The sequence below is a fragment of the Etheostoma spectabile genome, unplaced genomic scaffold (assembly GCF_008692095.1).
Source record: "Etheostoma spectabile isolate EspeVRDwgs_2016 unplaced genomic scaffold, UIUC_Espe_1.0 scaffold00018584, whole genome shotgun sequence".
In the NCBI taxonomy this organism is placed as follows: Eukaryota; Metazoa; Chordata; class Actinopteri; order Perciformes; family Percidae; genus Etheostoma; species Etheostoma spectabile.
This window is the reverse complement of record NW_022604336.1, coordinates 27,069-50,459: the sequence shown is the minus strand read 5'-3', so window position 1 is coordinate 50,459 and position 23,391 is coordinate 27,069. Positions and strand designations below refer to the sequence as shown.

Genomic DNA, 23,391 nt, shown 5'->3' with positions numbered 1-23,391 from the left:
CTGTAACTTTTATTCTTGTGTTTTATCTATTTTTATTTTTTAACTCTTTTTTAACTCTTTTTGTGTAAAGCACTTTGAATTGCCCTATGGCTGAAAGGTGCAATATAAATAAAGCTTCCTTGCCTTGCCTTGAATAGGTTATCACTATTAGTGGAAATCAGTATTTCTCTGCTTTTTAGGTTGCCGTGGCGGAGTGGTTAAGGCGATGGACTTGAAATCCATTGGGGACTCCCCTCGCAAGTTTGAATCCTGCCGACAAAGAAAGCCATCCTTTAATGGTGGTCACACATCCTTCTATGGCAGATGTGCCTTCATGGACAATATTGTAATACCTCATAGGTACTGGAAGCCACTGTTGCATCTCTGAGCATTTATTTTCAGTCTCAATGACCAGATGTGTTGCAAGATTTGCAGTGAACGTTATATTGTCCAGCAATGGTGGTATAGTGGTGAGCATAGCTGCCTTCCAAGCAGTTGATATGGCTTTGATTCAAAGCAGGTATTATGGTAGAGTCTTTTGAAAGAGCTGCAATAGGTATTAATTTGTACTGTAGTATATTTATTGTTTTATGCTCCAGTATTTAGGTGGAACCATTTCATTTCAGAAACTGATGCTTTGTTAAACATCAACAGACAGGAAATAGATACAAAGCATAGCAATTAGCAGAGGATGGTTTCGATCCATCGACCTCTGGGTTATGGGCCCAGCACGCTTCCGCTGCGCCACTCTGCTCTGGAATTGCTGCCCAGGTCTGTGATTGACATTTTGATGGAAGGTGGCAACCAAGGTTCCAACCGCTCACGGGTTGGAAAGTTAAGCATTTGGTAGACCTTGCAACTATCTTTTATGTGAGCTTCCTGATTACTCACACATTGATTATTCACATGTAACACTTGTGATTTTCTGTTTTTTTTTTTTAAAACAGGGCATTGTGAGTACAGATATAAACATCAGTAAGGAGTCTACCAAGTAGCCTCGTATCATTTTAGTTTGGACACCAAGTGAGGCTTACCACGATGGTTTGGACTGGGTCGACTAGGGTTTCCGGCTGCTCTTGTAATTGTCAGCCCAAACATATGGGCGTTCATGGAGACATGGAAGAAAGTCACTAGGGTGGCAATTTGCTTGACAATGGCAATACATTGCGCGAGATGTTAATGGCATCTTATTGACCTTGTACCCCAATGTGCAATACAGGCTAAATCCCATGGTGGGAATAAAGATCCACCAATGTTTCTGTCTACAATGTCCACCTGAATCAAGAAATGTCCCTGCCAAATGGGAAATAGACTGACAATTGGGTCAACATTGTGCAATTATCTTCAAAATGTCCAACTGAGTCCACAAGTATACCTGCCAGATGGGAAATAAACTGATAACTGTCTTCATGGTCTAAACGTGTCAAATATTGCCGTACAATGCCCACAGTGTCCGTTTTGGTTCCTGATCCATGCTATTACCCCTAAAGATCACAACTAGGCCAAGGGCAACTGGACAAGTTTTGTCTCTCAAACAAGAGACTTCTTTAGTTGTTTTTTTTTACACAGAAAGGGTTGGACCACTTTGAATTGCCCTGTTGCTGAAATGTGCTATACAAATAAAGCTGCCTTGGACGCAGTGCCTACTCCCCCACCCATATCTGACAATTAGTAGCTGTGGGGAAAGGGGGGTTTCAAAGCTAACAGACCATTCAACAAGCAATTCTGATGCACTATAGTGGCCCATTCAGGATGAGCGCTGTATACTCTGACTGCAGCAACACAAGTTTGAATTTCAGTGATACCTAATTTTTATGGTGATTACGAGACTGAATGCAAAGTGATCTGTTTAATGGGTAGCAGGGGGATTGGGTGGACATGATGATGGGATGCAAACAGAGGTAATCTCTGCAACAACAAGGTGCTGCTGGGATTTGAACCCAGGATCTCTTGTTTACTAGACAGGCACTTTAACCAACTAAGCCACAACACCTCCATTAGCAGGTGTAATGTTAATTCTCAATTTCTCTTTTACCTTGAATAAGCTAAACATGCAGTGTACTGATTGGCAGTATTGGGAGTAACGTGTTACAAAAGTAACGCAAATAAAGTAATGTATTCCTTTTTGCTTTAACACAGTAATATAACTCTTTACTAATTACATTTCAGTAATATCATACTTGTTAAAACAACAAGAAACACAAAAATTAAAGTGGAGCCAGTGAAGCTCGGTCCACCAGGTGGACCAGTCACCATTTGAACCAGACTGGGGAGGACGCTTCAGGGCCCAGCACGAATCGTGGAGCAACAGCTACGACCGCAACAGTACCTTTTGACATCCACTGTTCCTTCCAACATGGAGCTCTTCCAGATCATTGAGAAGCTCTATCAGCTGGATGTGCTGCAATACAAAAATGAGAAAGTGGTGACCAGGTCTAGATGCCTCCTGGGGACCTCCCTATGGAGGTGGTCCGGGCACGTCCAGCTGGGAGTAGGTCTCGGGGAGGATCCAGGACTAGGTGGAGGGAATATATCTCTAACCTGGCCTGGGAACGCCTAAGGATCCCCCAGTTGCTCAGAAAAGGGAAGTTCGGGGTCCCCTGCTGGAGCTGCTTGACAAAGATGGATGGATGGTTGGAACCCTGGTCACTAACTCATTGTAATCTTGCATGACACACAAACCTGTAGGAGGCACTGTAGCTTAGTGGTTAAAACACCTGTCTTGTAAACAAGAGATCCTGGGTACAAATTCAGTGCCTTAATTATCAGTCAGTATTTATGTTATCAGCACTAGAAAGAGTGTATATATATATATATTTTTAGTTGTTGCTATAGTGCCTAACAAGCATTATTTAATTTTGCCCAGGTGTGGCCTGTTGATGGGCAATAAAGGGAAATGGATTGGACCCATTTTTTAATGCTTGTTTTGTTGGGGCTGAACGTGGCCCAGGTGTACACCAGGACCCTGTGACATCACTGTCGGGTGGGGTTTTAGGTGCATGTGATGCTGACTGAGGTCAGAGGTGAAATAAACATGAACCTTACCGGCCAAGGCACTTTGGGCACTGACTGCCTGATTTTAACGTCTTCAGTATACATCACTGAATACTTATTTATTTATTATTATTTATTTATTTATTTTGGATTTCAAGTCCAAATCACAGCTGTAAAATATGTTCTGCTTTTACAGCAGAGGGGTTCTCTGCTGAGGCCTGACAGACTCCATTACAGTTGGTACCATCAATCAGACAAAAAAGAGCCTATTTCACAAGTACCTTGGGCAGTTCTGAATGACTGATGGGGATTCCTAAGCATTTCAGTCCCATGTGTACAGACAAGATTAGCAGCAACATCGCCACGTCAGAAAAGTTTCTGGTGTGCAAAGACCAAGAAAATGCCATGCTCACGCCACACAGGAGGCCTTTCCCCTGACTTCCACCAGCGGCAGATCCACTCCGCTTCGTGTCTGCTCCGTGATCCGCAGTCCATCAACACCCACCAGATGACACACACACACACACACACACACACACACACACACACACACACACACACACACACACACACACACACTAGGGCTGCATGATCTTGACAAAATGTGATTTTGCAATATTGATTATGAATACTGCAATATCAATATGAATTCTGATATTTTTAAACATATGTAAAATTACAAAATAGATTAATAACAAATTAAACAAGTTTTCTTACAACAAAAAATGTTTGTTTCTACTGACAGTCTGCCGTTGGGCCACAAGGTCTACTTACTAATGAATATACACATGCACTTTCTTTTTGATTAATGCATATACACATCAACTTTCTTTTTGATTAATGTCAACTTTCTTTTAAGCTGCAGTTCTGGAATGTTAAGTTGCAGTTCTAGAACAATAGGTTGAAATTTTAGAATTTGAACATGCATCGTCACCAGACTTTAGTTTGATCTGAGGAACAGGAGGTCAGCACAGGCCACGATCGTAGAATGCTAGAAGTCTGGTAAATTTCAGTGATTTTTACACTGGGATGGAACTGCTAATCTTGCGATTGACATTCGATCCGCCCCAATACAGAAACCTGATACTGTGCAGAACTCAGGCATTCACACTCTCTAAAACACCATCACCCAACGTGGGGCTTGAACCCACGACCCTGAGATTATGCTCTCATGCTCTACCGACTGAGCTAGCCAGGCACTTCTCAAGATTTGAGTTGCGGTCCAAATATTTCACTCAAAAGTTCTGAAATGTTACAGTTCTAGAATGTTAGGTTGAAGTTCTAGAATGTTAAGCTGCCATTCTACAATGTTAGCTTTAAATTCTAGAATGTTAAGCTGCAGTTCTAGAATGTTAGGTTGAAGTTCTAGAATGTAAAGATGCAGTTCTAGAAAGTTAAGCTTTCATTCTAGAAATTTGAGTTGCAATTCCAGAACAATAGGTTGAAGTTTTAGAATTTGTATAAGTTGCATTCCCAAAAGGTTGCTCATAGTCCTAAAATGTTACATTGTAGTTTTAGAATGGTAAGCTGCAGTTCTGGAATGTTAAGTTGCAGTTTTAGAACAATAGATTGTAGTTTTAGAATTTTAAGAGTCATGGTCCTAAAATGTTACTTACAGTTCAACAATGTTATGTTGTAGTTCTAGAACGTTAGGCTGCCATTATACAATGTAAAGTTGCAATTCAAGACCAATAGGTTGAAGTTTTAGAATATTTGTAAGTTGCGGTCCCAAAATGTTACTTACAGTTCTAAAAGGTTACATCTTAGTTCTAGAATGGTAAGTTGCAGTTCTAGAATGCTAGGTTTGAGTTCTAGAATGTTAATATTCAGTTCTAGAATGTTAGATTTAAGTTCAAGAATGTTAAGCTGCAGTTCTGGAATGTTAAGCTGCAGTTCTGGAATGTTAAGTTGCAGTTCTAGAACAATAGGTTGTAGTTTTAGAATTTTAAGAGTTATGGTCCTAAAATGTTACTTACAGTTCTACAATGTTGTGTTGTAGTTCTAGAATGTTATGTTTAATTTCTAGAATGTTAAGCTGTTAATCTAGAATGTTAGGTCAAAGTTCAAGAATGTTAACCTGCAATTCTGGAATGTTAAGTTGCAGTTCTGGAACAATAGGTTGAAGTTGTAGAATTTTAAGAGTTGCGGCCCTAAACTGTTAATTACAGTTCTAAAATGTTACATTGAATGTTAAGCTGCAGTTCTAGAACAATAGGTTGAAGAACATGCATTGTCCCGAGACTTTAGTTTGATCTGAGGAACAGGAGGTCAGCACAGGCCATGATCATAGAATGCAGGCACATTTCAGTCTGGTAAATTAAAGGGATTAGTACACTGGGATGGAACTGCTGATCTTGCGATTGACAGACGATCCACCCCAGTACAGCCATCTGATACTGTGCAGAACTGAGGGATTCCCACTCTCTCAAACACCACCACCCAACGTGGGGCTCGAACCCACACCCCTGAGAGTCTCATGCTCTACCGACTGAGCTAGCAAGTTTTGAGTTGCGGTCCAAAAATTTCACTTACAACTTCTGAAATGTTACAGTTCTAGAATGTTACTTGGCAGTTCTAGAATGTTAGGTTGAAGTTCAAGAATGTTAAGCTGCCATTCTACAATGTTAGCTTTAAATTCTAGAATGTTAAGCTGCAGTTCTAGAAAGTTAAGCTTTCATTCTAGAAATTTGAGCTGCAATTCATGAACAACTGGCATAGTGGTGCCAGTTATGTCATGCAGGTTTGCAGGATTTTCACAATCTGCTAGTGGCCATGATGAGTTGTGACTTTGAGCTTTTGAACCGTTTTGGCCAATTTAGCCAATTTTCAACCAGGTGTGCAATAACATTTGGTGTTCTCAGGCATTGTGCAAATTATGGTCTACTCTCCTGCTGTCCAGAAGACCGTGATCATTGCAACAAGCTTAATGGTCTTCATAACTTAATGGTATCATGTTGCTGGTAAGTCTAAATGAACAATGGGCAACCTATATCCGTACATATATATATATCTGTATAACCATATAACCTTCCGTCAGCCTGGCTACAGTGCTGAAATTAAACCTGGGGTTGTTCCTATTTTCCTCCATTAATGACGAGTAGTACGTAAAACTACATCCATGATTTAATACAAGACCAATAATAAATAGCTTAGTTATCTTGCTAGAGACCTTCATTGATTCCCATACCGGGAGTTGAACCCGGGCCACCTGGGTGAAAACCAGGAATCCTAACCGCTAGACCATATGGGACTGATTACTATCACTTCCAGTCAATACTGTCAAATGTGGAGCTTCTTCAAGTTACATTAGCGACCAGGTGACTACTCAACATGCCCCATGTGTGTGTTTATCCAAAACAGATTCAAGGTTTGTTCGGGGCTTTGTCCACGCGGGCCAAGAGGCTAAGGACAAACACAGTCTGCACAGTAGTAGGCCCGCGAGCAGCTCCCGCAGATGTATCTCTTGCAGCCACTGCACACAATGTGTGATTTGCGGTCCTTTCCCTCTGGACAGAGCTGACACTGCTTCCTTTTGCTTTGCACCCTCGGTGTGTCCGGTTCAGAATCCCCGTCCTCCTCTAGGCCCCTTGTGACTGTGCCACTACAGCCGCCACTACAGCCGCCACCACCACAGGACCTCCTCGCTTTGACGACGGCTTTGACAAGTGCGGCGGACGCCTCCGTGCGAGGCAGACGCCGCCGTCTCTCGATGAGCGGATTCACAAACGCCCTTCCCAACTGCTCGAGGAACGCCCTCCTCTTGTTGAGCTTGCCGCGCATCCACTCGGGCCTGAGCTCTCGCCACAGCACAAAGGCGTTGTAGGCGGACACGTCGAGGATGTTGTGGAACACGGCGAGGGGCCAGCGCACCATCTTCCAGCGACAGCTGTATGTGTCCACGAGCTTGTCCAGGTTGTCCACGCCTCCCTTGATGTGGTTGTAGTGGAGGATGATGTCAGGTTTGGCTTGCCTGCCGGCGCCAACGCGCGCATCCCCCGTGTGCAGCGTGCTCAGCAGCACCACGTTCCTGTGCCTCTTGGGCACGTAGGACACCAGAGTGGGGACGGGCGTGAAGGCAAACTTGGACGAGAAGACCGCACGGCCCTTTGTGGCGGGCAACGCCCCCGGCAGCTCAGGCTTGTTTTTGCCCATCGTGCCCACCGCGGTGAGGCGCCGCTCGACGAGCAGCCGCTGGGCCAGCGCGTAGGAGGTGAAAAAGTTGTCGCACGTCGCGTTACACGGGCCCCTCAGGCCCTCGGTCACGTCCAGCACCACGCGGGCGACCAGATCCCTCTCGGGTGTGTGAAAGTGGCGTGTCCAAACAAGAAGATGGAACATGATGGAAAGAGATGGAAGAAAAAATGTAACACACACACACACACACACACACACACTAAGACAATTGTACGGCAATGGTACAAAAAAAACAAACGAAAACAACAACAAAGCAACAAATACAACACCTCGAAAGGGCACCAGCTGCTCGTCCACCGTCACGTCGGTGCCCGGGTTGTAGAGGCGAGGCAGCTGCCGCGTCCACTCGTCCCACACCTCTCGTACGGCAGCCAGTTTGTCCGAGGCTCATTGGGCAGCTCTTGACACACGGTCGTCAAATCGCAACAGTCTAGAGTACGCGTGGAACTGCTTGATTGGCACCGTGGCACGGAACATGGCCCTGCCGCTCTCCTCGTGCCACAGGCTCTCCAAGGCCTCGTTGCGGGACCGGTACACGCCCGCGAGGAGCAGCAGCCCGAGGTAGGCTCGCAGGTCCGTGACGTCCATCTCTTTCCACTTTCCGGCTGTGGCGCATCTCGTTTGACCCTCGAGATTTGTGGCAGCCACAAACAGCAGCGTCTGTTGTGTCCTCTTCTTGGTCGGGTTTGTCTTTTTCGGTAGCGTGGCAATGAGGTCTAGGGACACTGGGATGACACGTTTTCGAGGACCATTTGACTTTGCCATCTTTTGACACAAATGTTTCCTCATCCTCCTCTTGCCCCTCGTCTTCACTACCATCTTCTTCTTCTTCTTCTTCCTCTTCTTCTTCGTCGTCTTCTCCTATTTGTACTTTTTTGTCTTCGTCTTCTTCTTCCTCTACTTCTTCTTCTTCCTTCACTTGTTCTCCTTCTTCGTCTTGAACTTCAACGTCCACTTGGCCTTGGTCATCATCTTTGTCGTCGTCGTCGTAGCAGCAGTAGTCTTTTTCGCCGCTGTGGTCGTGTATGTGTTGGTCCTCTTGTGACGCACACAACCGCCATCACAGTCACGGTGGTGGTGGTTGTCGTCGTCGTGTTTGTCGCGGGCCTCTTGTGGGTTTTCTCCTTTTTGTACCTTGGCTTCAGCGGAGACATTGCTAGCGGCAACGCCGCTCACGAGAATCCGATGCAGCTTCAACTCCAGAGTCAAACGACGGGCCATGCTGCAGCTGCTCCCCGGCTGTGCCGAGCCACGTGCAACAAGTGCACAGGTCCAAAACAAGATGACGTGAAAAAAAATGACGAGAACAAGAAGACAAATGTGTCTAAAGTGTATATTGTGTGTGTGTGTGTAATGAAAATAATTAGTAGACTGATGTCAAGCCTTTAGTTTTATTTTTTAACCTCCCTTTCCACTCGCCTTTGCCTTTCCTGTTTTTACTACAACTACAAGCCACTGGCCAGAATCCCAGGGACTCAAAAGCAGGACGATGGGAGGGTAGCAGAAATAATACGTCCGATTGAGTGTACCACCAATGCCAAGGGTCCCTGTGACCTGAAGGACAATTCCACGAGTCCCTGGGACCCGAAGGACAATGTCGCGGGTCCTAGGGACCCGAAGGACAACGCCACGTGTCCCCGTGACCCAAAAGGACAACGCCACGGGTCCATGTGACCCGAAGGACAATGCCACGGGTCCCAAGGACCCATAAGGCCAATGCCACGGGTCCCTGGAACCCGAAGGACAACGTCAAGGGTCCTCGGGACCCGAAGGACAATACCACGGGTCCCAGGGACCCGAAGGACAATGCCACAGGTCCTATGAACCCGAAGGACAACGTCAAGGGTCCCCGGGACCCAAAGGACAATGGCACAGGTCCTTGGGACCCGAAGGACAACGTCATGGGTCCCCGGGACCCAAACAACAACGTCATGGGTCCCGGGACCCGTAGGACAACGTAAGGGTCCCTGTGACCTGAAGGACAATTCCACGGGTCCCTGGAACCCAAAGGACAACGTCAAGGGTGCCCGGGACCCGAAGGACAACGTCAAAGCTCCTATGGACCCGAAGGACAACGTAAAGGGTCCCCGGGACCCGAAGGACAATGCCACAGGTCCTTGGGACCCGCAAGGCCAATGCCACGGGTCCTATGGACCCGAAGGACAATGTCAAGGGTCCCTGGGACCCGAAAAGGAACGTCAAGGGTCCCCAGGACCCAAACGACAATGTCATGGGTCCCGGGGACCCAAAGGACCACGTCAAGGGTCCTCGGGACCCAAAGGACAATGCTACGGCTCCCTGGAACCCAAAGTACAACGTCACGGGTCCCGGGGACTTGAAGGACAACACTATGGGTAAAACTGCACGGGTCCCCAGGACCCAAAGGACAACAAAAGGGTTAAGAAGTGCCTGGCTAGCTCAGTCGGTAGAGCATGAGACTCTTAATCTCAGGGTCGTGGGTTCGAGCCCCACGTTGGGCGGTGGTGTTTTAGAGAGTGGGAATGCCTGAGTTCTGCACTGTATTGGGGCAGATCGTCGGCCAATCGCAAGATTAGCAGGTCCATCCCAGTGTAAAAATCCCTGTAATTTACCAGTCTAAAATGTGCCTGCATTCTACAATAATGGCTTGTGCTGACCTCCTGTTCCTCAGATCAAACTAAAGTCTGTTGACAATGTATGTTCAAATTCTAAAACTTCAACCTATTGTTCTAGAACTGCAGCTTAACATTCTAGAACTACAATGTACCATTTTAGAACTGTAATTAACAGTTTAGGACCGCAACTCTTAAAATTCTACAATTTCAACCTATTGTTCCAGAACTGCAACTTAACATTCCAGAACTGCAGGTTAACATTCATATTCGTAAAAAGGAAATGCAGCTTGAGTCAGTTTCCCGATATCATTTGCCAACAGGAAACATTTGATACAAAAACACAGACTTGATTTTGCCAGTAAAAAGTAATAGTAATATTGTGAGGACTTTGCCAAATAGGTGACACTCTCTCGTCCATCACACTCAATAAATAAACCAGATTATTCAATCCATACCTCCACTTCTATGCAAAGTAGTCTCATCCAGACCCTATCGCACCCTAAGCGAGAATCATAAACCTAGACCAACGAACAAGGAGAGTCATGTTTGTTCCTGACATTTTTTCCCAGTTTTTTCTATTGCGTGCCGTTGAAGCAGGATATGAAAAATTGCCAACACATTGCTTGCTTCTAATCTGTGTTAAATTAACGATAAACTGGATTTTAAACAGATTAGGCTTGTAACAGCTCCTGCCATGAGGGCTCGTCCGGGAGTTTAACCCGGGACCTCTCACACCCGAAGCGAGAATCATACCACTACACCAACGAGCCACTTAAAAGCCACTTCAATCTAGTAGATTGTCATGGGATGCTTTCATGGCTCCACGGCCCGATTCAGCTTTCCGATCTCATTTGACAACAGGAAACATTTGATACAAAAATTTTTACCAAAATACAGACTTGATTTTGTCAGTAAAAAGTGATAGTAAAATCGTGATGAATTTGTGATTGTTTTTTCCACAGCCAGTCTCTTTAGAAGCCTGGGTAGCTCAGTTGGTAGAGCATCAGACTTTTATTCTGAGGGTCCAGGGTTCAAGTCCCTGTTCAAGCGTGAAGTTGCACATTCTGCTAGATGAGTTGTCCGTTTGACATACCTGAACACTTTAGACACTGCCGTCTCATGTGTGTTCCATGCACAAGTCTTTAAAAAGAATTGTGGCTGTTTTTCAAGCAGGTTTGTATCATAACAATGTTGCTGGTAAGTCTAAATGAACAATGGGCAACCTACATCCATCTTGCTAGCACCCACATCTCTGTACTCATCGCCCTGCTTGGATAGTATGTCTAAGGACATAACACATTTATTCTATAACCCTTTTCATTGGTTTGCTACGACTCTTAAATAATTCAATCAATACTCAATACTTTTCTGCCAGTAAGGAATGTGGGTGTCTGTGCCACCACTTTGCAATCTGACATAAATGTTACCATCTGTAGTAGGATATTACTCATATGAATAATTCAAATCTGTATGGTTCCCTCTGTTTAGGAGAGCCAAATCACATTAAAAAATCACATTCTGTGTAGTTTTACTTTTAATTAATTTTGTAATTCTTTCAAGGTGGTGGGCATGCTGGTGTCTGATGTTTCAACGCATCAAATACAAGCTGTGATTGAGATTGTGAGTAAAAGTCAAAGCATCCCTCTGTTACCGGTGTTTAATTGTCTAATTAAGCAAAATGAACAGAACAAAATGCAGCGACAAGAAAACAGTCTTGCTGTTTAATTTTGTCAACAAACAGAGAAGAGATTAATTGTACAGGTCTGTTGTGTTTTGTTTTTGTTGTTCACATCAGTGTGCTATGATGTGAATTTTTACCCTGTGTCTTCCATGATGCAGCCCAGCCAAGCATCTGGGCACCTGCAGTCCCCTGTAATGAAGACAAGGAGGAAGAAGAGCACAGATGAGTGGGAAAAGGTGACTCAAAGGAAAGGAAAGGAAAAAAATAATGTGTTAATTGGCATTTACAACCCAAGATATAACACTTCACGTGCTGCAGCGAGAGTTATGATCAGCAAAGAAGAATAGACTTTCCATAGAACTGGCACCTAGTGACAGAGGTATGGAGAGTCTATAGTGTGTGCACTGAGCTCTTGTCCTGACGTTAAATAATAGGCATAATGGCTCTTCAACATTAATCAGAGCCCAGTGTTCAGTGGCAGCAATGTTCTAACCCCCGCCCCCTCCTTCTTGGACACAGGTGACTTGTCACCCAATAGAAGAGTCCAATGACAGAAGAGAACTGATGGACACGGATACAACACCCAACTCTCTCTCCAACACCCCCCCTCAAAACTATCCCTCCTCCTCTCAATCCTTCCCACATTGATCTTGCTTTGATCATTTATTCATTGAAGCGCCTGGTTTATTAGATCTCTCTATCGCCCCCCTGCATTATCAAGGTTTCATGTTGTCTTTTACCTGCAGAGTTGCGTACGTTGTTCCACCTCATGCCGATGTTCTGGCCGAGACTCTGGCACAAAGTGATGGCCTACATTCCCATACTGGAACAAATACCCATTGGAAAACTTTATTTTGAGATGGGGACAACGTTAATATACAATGCTAAAGTTAACTTGGGCTGCACCAAACATGATGTACTTAAAACCAGGATTAAAGTAATGATAATGATAAAATAAGGGCTACAGCCAGCAGCAAGTTTAGCTTAGCATAGAGACTGGAAGCAGGGCTCTGTCAAAACGGTGACAATAGCCTTAAAAGTTGTTAAGTCTGTACAAAAACAAAAGTGTAAAAACAACATAAGTAAAAAAGTTAAATCAGTACTTCTACTTTTACCAGAGTATTTGTTAACACAATTATCTGTTCTTCTACTGGAGCACGGGCAGTGAGTACTTTTGCCATCTCTGACGGCCTCTGTATTGTTCTGTTTAGAGTATGTATATATTGTGTGTATAGACTAGTGTGTATATTTTTTTTGTTTTGGTTGTTTTGTGTTTTGTGTGTAAGCACAGTGTGAGCAACAATGCTCCAAAGAAAAATTCCTCGTATGTGTCCTCATACCTGGCGAATAAAGCTGATTCTGATTCTGGTATGCAGGTCACTTGATGTAATCCAAGCAAATACATAAGGCCCCACCCAACAGTTTTGTGATACATGGCGTGTAACTGTATGATCCAGCTTGTTGCTGTGACCAAGAAACCACCAGCACAATGACTGATACATCATCAGTTCCCAAATTTTCTTGGATGCCAAATATTTGAATTCAAAGTCAGAATCCAGTTGACATGTAAGAACAATACAATGCACGTCCAGCTTCTACATTTCCGCATGAGTCAGCTTCCTGAGTAACAGGAAAATAGCTTGATAAGCATACATGTGCAGCTCAACCGCAAAAAGCCATAAAGCAAATGCTTGTGGCTTAAAAATCGAGTTCCCACTTATAAAACATCAGACATATGCAGTCTCTGTGGCGCAATAGGTCAGCGCAGTCGACTGTTAACCGAAAGGATGGTGGTTCAAGTCCACCCAGGGACGTTTGATGCTTAAATAACCTGGAGTAAGCCAACTCTAGGGTTTATCATTCTGCAGGTGAATATAGAGCAGCCCTAAGAAAACCCAAGTGGCCTTACCTTTATCTGAAGGTACAGTTCTGAAAACCATGTACAGTACATATTAATCTTTACGGTCATTGGTATGCAGGTCACTTGATGTAATACAAGCAAATACATAAGGCCAGACAGAGACAAAAAGTGAGAGAAAAGAAAAAGAGACTAGCTGTCTAAAGGATAACCAGTTGAGATTGTGTGCGTCTTTGAGAACTGTAAGTCATATAACTGATGTTGTCAGTTCATTTAAACTAATGAGGAAGAATTTGACAAATCAAAATCAAGTCCAGGAACTTATTCTTTCAAACATCACACCTGAGTCTCTCAAGTCCTGACCATTCCCTGACCGGGAATCGAACCCAGGCCGCGGCGGTGAGAGCGCCGAATCCTAGCCACTAGACCATCAGGGAGTCACATCTATCACAGTTATCTTTGATAGATGTGAGTTTTCTTTTCACTTACTGGAATGACTCATATTGTTTTAGGCGAGGAATGGCGCCTGGCTAGAGCTTCAGAAGGAAGGCCATGACAGATTACACATCTGTCACATAGTCAGTTTGTATTCTTAAATACCAAGTCTCTTGCTGTTCCTTGACTAGTTGGCCACCCCTGCTTTGCATCGCTCCAGGTATGTAGAAAAAAAATCTGTTATGCACCTTTGCATTGCGCTAAAATGTCAAAATTTGGACCTGAATCCAACAATAACATTACTTGACACTCACATACATTGGTTTTCAGTTAAAAATGTTGGTTAGGGGTTTAGTTACTGCTTGAATTGTTATTGAGATGGAGGCAGATGAAGTGTTTATGACCCATCAATGATGACAAAAGGATACATCCACTGTCGGGGTCTGATTTAAAGGAAATGGTACTCTTTAAAACGTTAAACTAATGAGGAAGAATTTGACAAATCAACCAAAAACCTACTCTTTTAAATCTGTATCTGTCAAGTCCTGACCATTCCCTGACCGGGAATTGAACCCCGGCCGCGGCGGTGAGGGCGCCAAATCCTAGCCATTAGACCGTCAGGGAGTTACATCCATCAAATTTAATTTAACATATTGTTGGTTATATTGTTTTAGGCAAGAAATGGTTAGAGATTTAGAAGGCAGTGGTGCAAAATGCAAAACTGCCTGTTTCGATTTAATTACATGGTAATAATACAAAAACAGAGGTGTAGTTATTACCTGGAAATGCTTCCGGTAGTTTCTGAAATAAAAACCATGAATCAGTGGTGGAAAATGCAAAACTGCCTGTTTCAATTTTATTACATGGTAATATTAGAATAACAGAGGTGCAGAGATTACCTGGAAATACTTACCATGAAATACGTATTGTCCTGCACGCCCGTAACGCTGTGCAATCTGACCAGCAGCTAAACACCTTCCACCATCAAGCACTGGCGACCGGGATCCTTGTAACACGTTTATTTGAGTAACAAAGGGTGAAACTGGGAGAAAACACAATGACCAGTTACTTAGATAGTAATGAGTCACAGATATTAAACAAAGATAATTGTAAAAACAATATAACTACACAACAGGCTAGCAAAAATGTAAGATGAAATAAAGAAACACGTAATGTATTGTTATACAGTGTACGTAGTATAACCTATGTTGGGTATCTAAATAAACTAAGATATACTTACATGTGGCATTACCCAAGATAAAAGTGGCAAACTAGCTTACTGAAGTATACCGTCAGTTAGGGCTGAACAATATTGTGTTTTAGCATCGACATCGCGATGTGCGCATGCGCAAAAGTCACATTGCAGGACGTTACGATGTTGACGTTAATACTTTTTTGCTGCTTGATAGAAAAGTAACCTTTCACCGTTTCTCCTTTACATGATTATTACCATCCGACCATTCCCCTTTAAGACAGGTAACCATGTGGGCAACGTGTGGATGTGACGTTAGTCCGACGGGGTTTGGTATGGGAAGTGAGGCTCTCCGTGTGTAGAAAAGTAGCCTACCGTTGGCAACAGCTGCCTCTGACACAGTGATGTCATAGTATTTGATGGGTAGTGAGTGACGCTACAGTAGTTGGGGTTTTATGTTCTCCTCAAATACAAACTAAACCCCCTGATTAATGCAACATAATCACAACGTCTCCCGGCCATTTCCCACCGCAGAAAGCTGCTATCAGCCAAGCTAAAGCTAATATAGTTAGCTTAAAGAAACAAGCAGAAAGCTGCTACCAGCCAGGCTAAAACTAATACAACTAGCCCAAAGAAAAAAGAGGCATGCAGGTCTGGTCAGTTTATCAAACTGACAAGCTGGCCTCGCTAGTCGACCACAACCTATTATGTATTCATTTATAAGCGGGGTTAGTTTGCTAACGCTAGCTTGCTAATCCACCAACACTAGTGGTGAGCGGGTCTGAAGCTATCCATGTCCGTCTGCAGCTGCAGGACCTGGAGCTCACCACCAGTGTTTCAGTTTGACTGTTAAAAAGTGTTGAGATAATTAAAAAGTATTTGTTTGGAAGCAGGCTGGCTGCTAGTTAGCTAATGCTAGCTTCGATGCTACATAAATAAGCCGGACAGAGTTGTCCCTCACAGAAAAAAACACAGGTAAAATTAAAAAACCACTGCATAAACTTTGCTACCGTGTGTTTATTTAAATATAGGTACACCTACATGTAGGGTGACGAGATTGCAATATAAGCCTGTATATTAATATTAGGACTATCCATATGTCAAGGGTGTATATTTTCATTAGGCGGTGCAGTACAGCCCGATCCAGCAGGGGAGAGTTCTAGCCCGACCAGGCTCCTCTCTTTACATTGTAAGCATCACTGGGTGTCCAAACTAAAATGATAAGAGGCAACTTGGTAGACTCCTTACTGACGTTTATAGCTGTACTCACAATACCCTTTTTTTAAAACACCAGCCAATCACAAGTGTTACATGTGAATAATCAATGTGTGAGTAATCAGGGAGCTCAAATAAAAGATAGTTGCAAGGTCTACCAAATGTTTAACTTTACTACCCGTAAGCTGTTGGAACCTTGGTTGCCACAGGGTCCCAAATCTCCCCTCAAAATGTCAATCACAGACACTGAAGCATGCTGGGCCCATAACCCAGAGGTTGAGGGATTGAAACTAGGGGTGATCCGAGTGTCCGGCTGAAACCAGTATCCGGTACGGATAAAGCACTTTTGCCGAGTACAAGTATAATACGAGTAATATGAGTCAATATCCGTGCTCGGATTGAATAAAACTCCTCAACTGGCCGCGCAGCGTTCTGTGATAATCACAGCGCCCCCCCCCCACCCCGCCTACAAACACGCTCGGATCAATCACACACACACAGAACATGGAGAACATCTGTCTCTCTCTCTCTCTCTCTCTCTCTCTCTCTGCTCCGTCAGGCAGTCAGGTCTGCGGATCTGTTCCGTTAATGTTTAGGGTTTCTTCAGCTTCAGGTTTGTTTTTAACTTCGGTTTGTAGTCCTTACATAGTAACCAGTAGATTTCTGGTGAACGTGGGGTTTGTAGTCCTTACATAGTAACCAGTAGATTTCTGGTGAACGTGGGGTTTGCAGTCCTTACATTGTAACCAGTAGATTTCTGGTAAACGTGGGGTTTGTAGTCCTTACATAGTAACCAGTAGATTTCTGGTAAATGTGGGGTTTGTAGTCCTTACATACTAACCAGTAGATTTCTGGTGAACGTGGGGTTTGTAGTTCTTACATAGTAACCAGTAGATTTCTGGTGAACGTGGGGTTTGTAGTCCTTACATAGTAACCAGTAGATTTCTGGTGAACGTGGGGTTTGCAGTCCTTACATAGTAACCAGTAGATTTCTGGTAAACGTGGGGTTTGTAGTCCTTACATAGTAACCAGTAGATTTCTGGTGAACGTGGGGTTTGTAGTCCTTACATAGTAACCAGTAGATTTCTGGTAAACGTTGGTTTCAGACATGCTGCTTGTTTTAAATGCGACTCCAGTTGCGTCTCTGCCATCAGAGATTTTTTTTTTTTTTACTGTCAGCTGCCCCCCCCCCCACTTATCTGTCTTTCTCTCTCTCTCTCTGTTTTTCTCTCTCTTACTCACACACACACACACACACACACACACACACACACACACACCTGGTGTGGAAATAAAAAAAATAAAAAAGAACCAAAAACAAAAACAAAAAAAATCACACGGATCATAAAAAAATTAAAAGTTAAAAAAAGAAAGTTATATTGAGTATGAAAACTCTTTTTCATTACATTTTACTTCATAATTGCAACCGCATGTGTTGTATTCATTGTTGCAAAACGTTCTGTATATAGTTTGTTTGTTACCATGACAACACCATTGATCTGAAGCTCGATTCTGTCATGTAAATAGTTTTCTAATCAGCAATAAATATAACAATTTCTGATCAACTCCGCTATGTTATGGTTAAAGCCCCGCCCATTTCAAGACAACCTGACCCATTTCCGGGTTAAATCTGACCACTTCCGGGTTAGGCCCCGCCCAGTCCGAGTACGGATCCGGATACAGATAATTCATGTGGTAAACAGATACAGATACAGATACAGATAATGCTGTACTCACTCATCCCTGCTGTCTGGTAAACAGGAGATCCTGGGTTCAAATCCCAGCAGCACCTTCTTGTTTCAGAGATTACCTTTATTTGTGTCCCATCATCATGTCTCCCCAATCCCCATTAAGCCCTGAAAAAAAGCATGTTACATTTACAAAGAAACACTACATTAACACAGACTTAAGATAATATATGGAAACACATAAAATGCACATTTAAAATACAATATACACCAAGTTCATTCATCAGCCATTTCTGTTCATTTGGCCTAATTATGTTGTTTGTACACTTTGTACACTGTACAATGGAGCCTCCGCTACCTTCTACCTACCTACTTCAGTAAGCCAGAGCTCAGGGTTGTCTGATCTGGCCTCCTTTGGCAGGTGATTACCAAGCTGGAAACATTACTGGCCCACTGGTGCAGCTTGAACCCTCCAGAGGCTAGGAGAGCCTGTAGCTTTTCCACTAGCTGTCTGGCATTCCTTCATGTTGGCAGGCTCTGGAGGCAGTTATCCATGTAGAAACATCTAAACATGTGGAAGGTCCCATCAGGAAGCACAGTGTATGCTCAAGAAACTTTGTGGTCTTTGTCAAAGAAAACATTTGCAAGTCCTTCAGGATGTTAACTGTAGAACACCAAAAGAAGAGCCAACAGAAAGGAGTTGACTCATAAACACAGCTACTGGAGTATTTTACTTGCATCAACCAATCGACTGCAATCGGGTGCTACTGAAGGTCATCAGATCCTGCATAACTGTAAGCACACCCTGGACACCTACGCAATACTAGATGATGGTTCTGAGTGCCCAATGCCCCTTCCAGCAGCAGCAGAGAAGCTTGGACTGAAGGGAGAAGTTGAAGATCTCACCCTCAGAACAATCCGGCACACAGAGCTGTAGTGGAGCCAAAGTAGCACACTTATTAATTAATTAATTTAATTGGTTATCAGACAAATAAAACACCTTGTGGGGATGAATGTGGGTCATTAGTCCACAGTTAGTGAATGGGCATTTTAAGCAGCTCTTACCATACAGTCAATTGAACACAACATGGTTCTTCCCATTGTGGCTACTATGTGGTGCGAGATGTACCACGATAATTTTTAAATCAATTATTTATGCCGAAAATACCAGAAATGCGTCTCTCTGGTCGATGCGGCAGCCATTGTTGCCTGTTGCACAATGTATATCGCTACCCCTCGGTTTCAAGTAAGCTGGCATTCTCCCTTGATTTTTTTCATTCATTGCCTATGGTTCCTAGGGCCATACACCCCTCGATCAAAAACATTATTGGGACAGCACTCACGTGAACGCTCAAGACGTAGGGAAAGGGGTAGAGGTAAGATAGAGAAATGAGATTCAGCCTAAGACCTCTTGTGTTAATCTGACTGATAGGGTTATGGAACATAGTGGTAGACCAAGGCCTCCTGTGGTAATCTGACTTGAAGGGTTTTGGAGCGTAGTGGTAGACTAAGACCTCGTGTGACGCAAACTAAGCAGTATGCTCTCCCTTTTATACCTCAGGCTATTGTAGACAGCACAACAACCACTTCAAACATACACATTTTACAGTTTTTATTGTACTGTATCTATACAGTATTAATGCTCCAGTTTTAATGGGTGTTACAGCGGGGATGAGCACTCTAATTTCCATTTTAATGGATGAAATAAACATAACATAAAGACTGTACCCTTCAGCAGAAGGAAACATTTCACTTCACAAACAGATGCATTGTTAATTTTCATCAGCCTGGGAGTGGACTTAACATGGAGACAAAGCATAGCAATTAGCAGAGGATGGTTTCGATCCATCCACCTCTGGGTTATGGGCCTAGCACGCTTCCGCTGCGCCACTCTGCTCTGCTGGACAAGGCCACAGGTTCAGATAAGCAGGTAAATCACCGTAGTTTTAGATGTTTAAATGTGTGCACAAGAAAGCTAAGAGATTACTGTGGGAAATGGAGACTGGCTAGGTTAACTGAAGATTTTAAACATTGTAAAAAATGTATGAAACATATGAACACGTTAAACATTTACAGGCATATAATATATACCTGCAGTCTCAGTCTTTGGATGGTATAGGTAGCGTATCGCTACCGTGACGGCTGACATGCGCCCCGTCACAGTTGCCGACAATGTTGTCAATGAATGAGTATTTCACATTGAACACTTACGATTGGGTGGTCATTAAAAACAGGGCATTGCAAGTACAGATATAAAATCCAGAGTCAGAAAGGGGTCTTTAGGTACTTCACTAAGCTATGTCACAAGGGATAACCTCATTCGAACGCCATGTCGTCAAATTGGTTACCTTCCAGCAATGTAACATTTGCAAAATGCAGTGGTGGGATTTGAACCCACGCCTCCAGAGAGACTGGAGCCTTAATCCAGCGCCTTAGACCACTCGGCCACACTACCTGCACATGACTATTGTTCACATCGTAACACACACAGGGACCTTAACTAACGTAATGCTTGTTAACTGTTATCACTCTTTGTCATTTTTCTCTGGCATTGTTGATTATTAGAATATTGTAACCAGCATTAAGTGAGTAGGTTTAGGTCTGTGTGAATATGGGCTGAGCATTTACCTGGACTGAATTTGTGAACATCTTCTTTTGCATATTCACTGTAAAGAGCCATTACTCCTCCAACTGCTAACTATTGTTCTAGAGACAATAGGATATATATATATATATATATATATATATATATATATATATAGGTTAGTGCGCATGCGCCAACGTGCATGCAGCCTGTTGTAGTTGCTCCGTCTTCAGTCTTCTTACTTTAACTTTAATTGTCTTTTTTGTTTCTTTTCAACCGTCTTTTTTTTGTTTCTTACGTGTGTGACTTCCAGACACTAAGTCACAACTTTACTACACTCTCCCAAATTATGCGAGTTGGGAGAATTTTGGAAAGCCATGGCACCGTCGCGAAGCAACTTAATGCCCGCTTTGTTTACACTCGGGACCAGCTGATTGCGCTGAAGCCGAACAAGGCGCCGTCTTGGGCGCCCCGGCCCACAGACATCCCCACGGAAATCTGGAGGAGGACACATCGAGGATGCAGAGGTGGAATGAAACGGCGAGGGAAGAGAGAGGGGTCCAGGCAACGAAGGCTAAGGAGAAGGAGTTTTAAGCCGTGTCTCCCCTCTCTCATCATGGGCAATGTGAGGTCACTGGCTAGTAAGATGGACAAGCTAACAGCGTTAGTCCGGAGTCAGCGGGAGTACAGGGAGTGTAGTCTAATGTGCTTCACGGAGACTTGGCTACACTCGGACATTCCCGACCACAACGTCTCCATCAACGGCTTTCAGACTGTTCGGGCCGACAGGGACTGCACCGAGAGCGGTAAGCGTAAAGGCGGGGGGCTTGCCGTTCTAGTTAACAACAGATGGTGTAATCCCGGTCACATTACGGTTAAACAGCGTATCTGTAGCCCGGACATTGAACTGCTCGCTGTGGGACTCCGGCCATATTATCTGCCACGTGAAATCTCACATGCCATCGCCGTTGCTGTTTACATTCCGCCCTCTGCCAACTCGACGTCGGCGTGTAACGTCACCCACACCGCCATTGCCCAACTCCAGACTCAACACCCGAGTGCCCTCATTGTGATCTCGGGTGACTTCAACCATGTCACCATGACCTCCACACTAACTAACTTCACCCAGTACGTGAGCTGCCATACCAGAGAGGAGAGGACCCTGGACCTGCTGTATGCTAATGTCAGGGACGCATACAGCTCTTCCCCCCTCCCCCCACTGGGCAGATCCGACCACAACCTGGTTTACATCAAACCCTGCTATGTGCCTCTGGTGAAAAGGCAACCTCTGACCTCAAGGACAGTGAGGAGATGGTCGGAGGAGGCCTATGAGACACTTCAGGGATGTTTTGAGGTGACAGACTGGGATGCACTCTGTGAGCCACATGGAGAGGACATAGATGGGCTGACTGAGTGTATCTCAGATTACATAAACTTCTGTGTGGACTGCACTGTCCCAGCAAGGACTGTTCAGTGTTACCCAAACAACAAACCGTGGGTAACAAAGGACATCAAGAACATCCTGAATGCTAAGAGGAGGGCTTTCAGAGCTGGGAATAGGGAGGAGGTGAGGGCCATTCAGGGGGACCTGAAGGTGAAGATCAGGGAGGCTAAGGAGAAGTACAGGAGGAAGCTGGAGCGTAAACTCCAGCAGAACAACATGAGGGAGGTCTGGAGCGGAATGAGGACCATCACTGGCTTCAGACCAGCTGGCAGCAGAGGAGTTGAAGGCAGCTTGGACAGGGCCAACGAACTCAATCTGTTCTTTAACAGATTTGATGCTCCTGCTCCTGCCCATCCCCCCATTAACACAACTGCTGTCTCACCTCCAACCCCACTACTTCCCCCTCCCCCCCTCACTGTCCCTTGTCCTCCTTCCAGGAGAGCCCTACCTCCCCCTCCTCTAGCCCTCCGGTTAACACCTCTCTCCAGCCTGACTCCCCCTCCCCCTACCCCACCTGTGACCTCTGTGTGCCTCACTGCTGACCAGGTGAGAAGACAGCTGACCAGACTCCACTCTAATAAGGCTGCAGGCCCTGATGGTATCCATCCTGGGGTGCTCAAAGCCTGTGCCTCTCAGCTATGTGGAGTCTTTCACCATGTCTTCAACCTGAGCCTTAGTCTCCAAAGGGTCCCCATGCTGTGGAAGACATCTTGCCTCGTTCCTGTGCCAAAGACGCCACGTCCCAGTGACGCCAAGGACTACAGACCCGTGGCACTGACCTCCCACATTATGAAGACCCTGGAGAGACTGGTTCTGGAACAGCTGCGGCCCATGGTGAGACCTCTCCTGGACCCCCTCCAGTTCGCCTACCAGCCCCGGTTGGGAGTTGAGGACGCCATCATCTTCCTGCTCAACCGCATCTACGCCCACCTGGACAGGCCGGCAAGCACGGTGAGGGTCATGTTTTTTGACTTCTCCAGTGCTTTCAACACCATCCGGCCGGCCCTGCTGGGTGAGAAGCTGACAGCGATGAAGGTGGATCCCCCCCTCGTGTCCTGGATTGTTGACTACCTGACTGGCAGACCACAGTATGTGCGCCTGCAACACTGTGTATCAGACAGAGTGGTCAGCAACACCGGGGCCCCGCAGGGGACTGTCCTCTCTCCCTTCCTCTTCACCATCTACACCACAGACTTCAACTACCACACAGAGTCCTGCCATCTTCAGAAGTTTTCTGATGACTCTGCTGTGGTTGGATGTATCAGCGAGGGGGACGAGGCTGAGTACAGAGCTGTGGTGGGGGACTTTGTCACATGGAGTGAGCAGAACCATCTGCAGCTCAATGTGACAAAGACCAAGGAGCTGGTGGTGGATCTAAGGAGAGCCAAGGCAGCAGTGAGCCCTGTTTCCATCCAGGGGGTCAGTGTGGACATCGTGGAGGACTACAAATACCTGGGAGTGCACTTGGACAATAAACTGGACTGGGCCAAGAACACTCAAGCCCTCTACAGGAAGGGCCAAAGCCGTCTCTAT

The 23,391-nt window shown here is 44.8% G+C and overlaps 7 non-coding genes across 7 annotated transcripts; 1 reads left to right on the top strand and 6 right to left on the bottom strand.

Moving 5' to 3' along the window:
- Window positions 1-661: 661 nt before the first annotated feature.
- Window positions 662-733, bottom strand: trnam-cau (transfer RNA methionine (anticodon CAU)). The gene has a single exon. It is a non-coding gene; the product is annotated as a tRNA-Met (tRNA).
- A 1,165-nt stretch (window positions 734-1,898) lies between these two features.
- trnat-agu (transfer RNA threonine (anticodon AGU)) lies at window positions 1,899-1,972 on the bottom strand. Its single transcript has one exon. It is a non-coding gene; the product is annotated as a tRNA-Thr (tRNA).
- Window positions 1,973-6,151: 4,179 nt separating this feature from the next.
- On the bottom strand, window positions 6,152-6,223 carry trnae-uuc (transfer RNA glutamic acid (anticodon UUC)). The gene has a single exon. It is a non-coding gene; the product is annotated as a tRNA-Glu (tRNA).
- Window positions 6,224-9,574: 3,351 nt separating this feature from the next.
- Window positions 9,575-9,647, top strand: trnak-cuu (transfer RNA lysine (anticodon CUU)). The gene has a single exon. It is a non-coding gene; the product is annotated as a tRNA-Lys (tRNA).
- Window positions 9,648-10,459: 812 nt separating this feature from the next.
- Window positions 10,460-10,531, bottom strand: trnap-cgg (transfer RNA proline (anticodon CGG)). Its single transcript has one exon. It is a non-coding gene; the product is annotated as a tRNA-Pro (tRNA).
- A 3,134-nt stretch (window positions 10,532-13,665) lies between these two features.
- On the bottom strand, window positions 13,666-13,737 carry trnae-cuc (transfer RNA glutamic acid (anticodon CUC)). Its single transcript has one exon. It is a non-coding gene; the product is annotated as a tRNA-Glu (tRNA).
- Window positions 13,738-20,203: 6,466 nt separating this feature from the next.
- On the bottom strand, window positions 20,204-20,285 carry trnal-aag (transfer RNA leucine (anticodon AAG)). The gene has a single exon. It is a non-coding gene; the product is annotated as a tRNA-Leu (tRNA).
- Window positions 20,286-23,391: the final 3,106 nt, after the last annotated feature.